At 44.8% G+C, this 4,748-nt stretch overlaps 1 pseudogene; it reads right to left on the bottom strand.

The window, feature by feature from the left end:
• Positions 1-460: 460 nt before the first annotated feature.
• Positions 461-577, bottom strand: LOC126191761 (5S ribosomal RNA; annotated as a pseudogene).
• Positions 578-4,748: the final 4,171 nt, after the last annotated feature.

The following is a 4,748-nucleotide window of genomic DNA, read 5'->3' as shown; positions in this document are numbered from 1 at the left end:
AGTACGAAACCGGTAACGGTTCTATTTGTGTAAATAAATAGCGTTATTAATACTGGCCAGTGTTTCCTTCTTTGCAAGAATCAGCTTGCATTTTGTACACAGCCAAGGTCTTAAAAATGCCAGTTTTCGACAAATAACAGGAAGAAAGTTTTTGTTGCAAGTGCCATTAATTCTGAAGCATTACGTTTTTTGTGATGCTGCAAGTACAGAAACATAGTATTAGGTTTTTAACTAGCAGAACTGTAATCAACAAAAAAAGCACTCCGTCACCAGGCCACGAGTGGCCTACCGGGACCATCTGACCGCCGTGTCATCCTCAGCTCCTCGATGCGGATAGGAGGGGCGTGGGGTCAGCACACCGCTCTCCCCGTCGTTATGATGGTATTCTTGACCGAAGCCGCTACTATTCGGTCGAGTAGCTCCTCAATTGGCATCACGAAGCTGAGTGCACCCCGAAAAATGGCAGCAGCGCATGGCTGCTGGATGGTCACCCATCCAAGTGCCGGCCGCGCCCAACAGCGCTTAACTTCGATGATCTCACGGGAAACGGTGTATCCACTGCGGCAAGGCCGCTGCCAATGAACAAAAACCGCTCCTCATATCTTTCAAATTTTGAAACTCCAGAGGGGGATACAGTTTGTAGCATCTACTAGCGCAGGTTTGAAAGATTTCCTCCATGGTTTGGCACCTGCTTCAAATCTAGCAACATACAGCAGAATACGGAGAACAGAACAGCAATGAAGAAGTGTTTTGTGGAAGTATTGGGACTTAGAACGTTTTCCATTTCAACTATTTAGTCCGATAGGGCGGAAATTATATGAAAAGCTGCTGATAGGACATTCGAAGCAGTGAATGAATTTTATACTAAGAATCAGTATAACAAAATATCTTAACTACCATGAATTACCATGCACTTACAGTGGATAAGCCTTAAAGAGCATGCAAAGAAGAGTACCCTCTGTCAGACTCGCCTGTGACATTTGTGGAGTTCACAACTGTATACAGTAATTCTCTTACTGTAAGCTTTAATATGCAGGGTTATGCAAATTCCAGATGCGGTAGGACTCAGTGGTGCTTCGCACGCAAGACAGGAAAGACAGCCGCGACTGATGGAAGACGTGTGGGAAGGGAAGCGCATTGGTGGTAGGCCATGACGTCATCCGCCTGGAATTATTACTGCCCCCTCCTCCGCCCCTCTCCCGCAGAACGGCGTCATCCCGACGAAAGGGTCGCGGGGAATAAAAAAATACGGCCGCCCGCCGGAGTCCCGCGGTGAATGTCATTCCCTCGTGCCTGCGGGCTTTCCCCGCCCACGGCTGCCAACCCCCCCCCCCCCCCCCCCGGTATGCTATCGATACTGCGGGCAGCCATCTGCCGTCGGAACTACTGACAGAGTGGTGCTGTAAATCTATCGGCCAAGATACGGATCGACGTGCTGTTTCCGAAGGCACTTGTTGCGAGTACACAACATATGATTCGTAGCACGGCGTGCGTATCCACGTTGCCAGTCAGAAACAGTCGCAGACGCTCATATATAAAAGGGATGTACTGACAATGACAATATAACGAAAACTGTCATACAATGATATCAAATACATATTCTGTGCTTTATTATTTATTTCCCACTAGTTTCGGGTCGTGCCCACTCTCAAACAGCTCACGCGCAGATAAAATCTAGTGACACGGTCGCGAACTCAATACGGTATACACGATAAAGATCACAGCTGAAGAAATGAATTAAAATTTGCACAGGGACTCGAACCCGGGCCTCCTTACTTAGTAGGTAGAAATGCTGACCATTACACCACCGCTGACCATTGCACCACCGCAGCACTATTGTCAATAATGCTGCACTGATGGCCCAAGTCCAGTGCCCTCCCCAACACAAACTTCAATTCATATCTTCAGCGTGTTTTATATTAGAACAAATAAACCCTCGGTCACAAATATTAAGTCAAAATTGGTTCAAAATGGTTCAAATGGTTCTGAGCACTATGGGACTCAACTGCTGAGGTCATTAGTCCCCTAGAACTTAGAACTAATTAAACCTAACTAACCTAATGACATCACAAACATCCATGCCCGAGGCAGGATTCGAACCTGCGACCGTAGCGGTCTCGCGGTTCCAGGCTGCAGCGCCTTTAACCGCACGGCCACTTCGGCCGGCAAGTCAAAATTGACCAGGTTTCGGCGCTACTATGAACGTCGTCTTCAGAATTAAACTAACTGTTCTAAAACATATTAGGTATATAATACGTTAATAAAATTAAAGTTAGTACTGACTGGAAAAAGATGCAGTACTTACAAGTCACATTTTAAAAAAAAATCTAAGCCGGAAAGGCGACGTCATTAATAGTTGTAAATAAGATGGCGAGCCGCTAAGGGCTGCTCGTACTTGAGTGCCCAAGGGTTGCAACAAGACTGAGGTGCCCACGTTAGAAAGTGTGGGCAAGTAAACATGGTGTTGCTACGAGCGCCATTTAGTAGCCGCAGAAACAACTAGGCTACTGTACATTCAAAATTAGACACATGCAATTGCGATGCAGCTGATTCAGGCATAACGCAGGCACTGATAATAATAGGGTGAAGTTACATATTTACACAGTCTTGTTGCAACCCTTGGGCACTCAAGTACGAGCAGCCCTTAGCGGCTCGCCATCTTATTTACAACTATTATTGACGTCGCCTTTCCGGCTTAGATTTTTTTTAAATGTGACTTGTAAGTACTGCAATTTTTTTCCATTCAGTACTAACTTTAATTTTATTAACGTATTATATACCTAATATGTTTTAGAACAGTTAGTTTAATTCTGAAGACGACGCTCATAGTAGTGCCGAAACCTGGTCAATTTTGACTTAATATTTGTGACCGAGGGCTTATTTGTTCTAATATAATTCTGATACGGTCACTGAACCTTAGCAGCTGTGTTCAAAGTCTTCAGCTTGTATTTGGGAGGGTAATGTTGATAATAGTGCTGCGTAGGAAGCTAGGAGACACGAGTTCGATTTCCGGCCGAGGCACAAATTTTAATTCACTTCGTCTGCTTTCATCCTTATCGTAGTTGAAGATGACACTTAAATGTCTCAGGGAAAATTTATTTATAAGATCAATAAGGTACGTTAGTGGGGAACGTATCAACGCATTCGGTACGGAACTGCACCGCTGCTGCTGCTATGGAAGCCACATGCGGCATCCCATCTATCCAATCAACTCTTTTATGTGATAGTACGGTCAGTATTTTTTCCAAAATAAATTTCCGAAGTGACGCACAGTGCAGCTGTGCAGAGAAGGGAGTCCTGCACTTGCACAGAGGGAGATCTGTTGCCGGGCCGCAGCTGCGCGCGTGCACAGTTCTGTGGCGACCCTGTCGGGCGCTCACCGCCGGCGCCAACGTGCGGCCCACGTGCCGTCTGGCTCTGCTGGTGGCGGCGGTGGCCAATTGCTCCTCGTTGGCCTCTGACCTGCGGCCGTACATCCGCCGGTCTGCACTGCACGCGATGCTGTTCCGCTTCGCATGCCTCCATAAAATGAAACCCCGTCTCGTGTAGTGGCCACCCAGCGAGTACTTGTTAAACTCTGCACAAGGCTCGTAAATAACTTCCTATCGGTGACTTTTCTCAGAAGGTTTCGAGGTCTGAAGACAAGGTACGTAAGAATTTTGTAGCCGTAGGTGTTAGAACCTAGGACTTCTCTCACATGCATCAGATATATTATTGTTGTTGTTGTTCTTGTTGCTGTGGTCTTCAGTCCTGAGACTGGTTTGATGCACCTCTCCATGCTACTCTATCCTGTCCAAGCTTCTTCATCTCCTAGTACCTACTGCAACCTAGATCCTTCTGAATCTGCTTAGTGTAGTCATCTCTTGGTCTCCCTCTACGATTTTTACCCTCCACGCTGCCTTCCAGTACTAAATGGGTGATCCCTTGATGCCTCAGAACATGTTCTACCAACCGATCCCTTCTTCTAGTCAAGTTGTGCCACAAACTCCTCCTCAATTCTGTTCAATACCTCCTCATTAGTTATGTGATCTACCCATCTAATCGTCAGCATTCTTCTGTAGCACCACATTTGGAAAGCTTCTATTCTCTTCTTGTCTAAACTATTTATCGTCCATGTTTCACTTCCATACATGGCTACACGCCATACAAATACCTTCAGAAATGACTTCCTGACACTTAAATCTATACTCGATGTTAACAAATTTCTCTTCTTCAGAAACGCTTTCTTTGCCATTGCCAGTCTACATTTTATATCCACTCTACATCGACCATCATGAGTTATTTTGCTCCCCAAATAGCAAAACTCCTTTACTACTTTAAGTGTCTCATTTCCTAATCTAATTCGCTCAGCATCGCCCGACTTAATTCGACTACATTCCATTATCCTCGTTTTGCTTTTGTTGTTGTTCATCTTATACCCTCCTTTCAAGACACTGTCCATTCCGTTCAACTGCTCAACAGTCAAAGAGATGATTAAACAGTAAAGAGATTGAAACTTAGCCAATGAACAGTTTGGCTTCAGAACAAGGAAAGCAACGACACTAGCTATACTGACACTACATCAGATTTTGGAAAGAGAACATTAGAAGTAAACAGAAAAACAAATATAGCATTTAGTGATCTAGAAAAAGCATTTGATGTGGTTGATTCGAAGTCATTATTTAAAGCAGTGCGCCAAGTTGGACTTTACTAGGACAGGTGATTACTTTTCAGTATATATTAAACTCAAAATACTAAGCAGGATGTTA

This window comes from Schistocerca nitens, chromosome 6 (assembly GCF_023898315.1).
Source record: "Schistocerca nitens isolate TAMUIC-IGC-003100 chromosome 6, iqSchNite1.1, whole genome shotgun sequence".
Classification (NCBI taxonomy): Eukaryota; Metazoa; Arthropoda; class Insecta; order Orthoptera; family Acrididae; genus Schistocerca; species Schistocerca nitens.
Note: the sequence above shows the minus strand (reverse complement) of the source record. Positions and strands in the feature narration are given on the sequence as shown.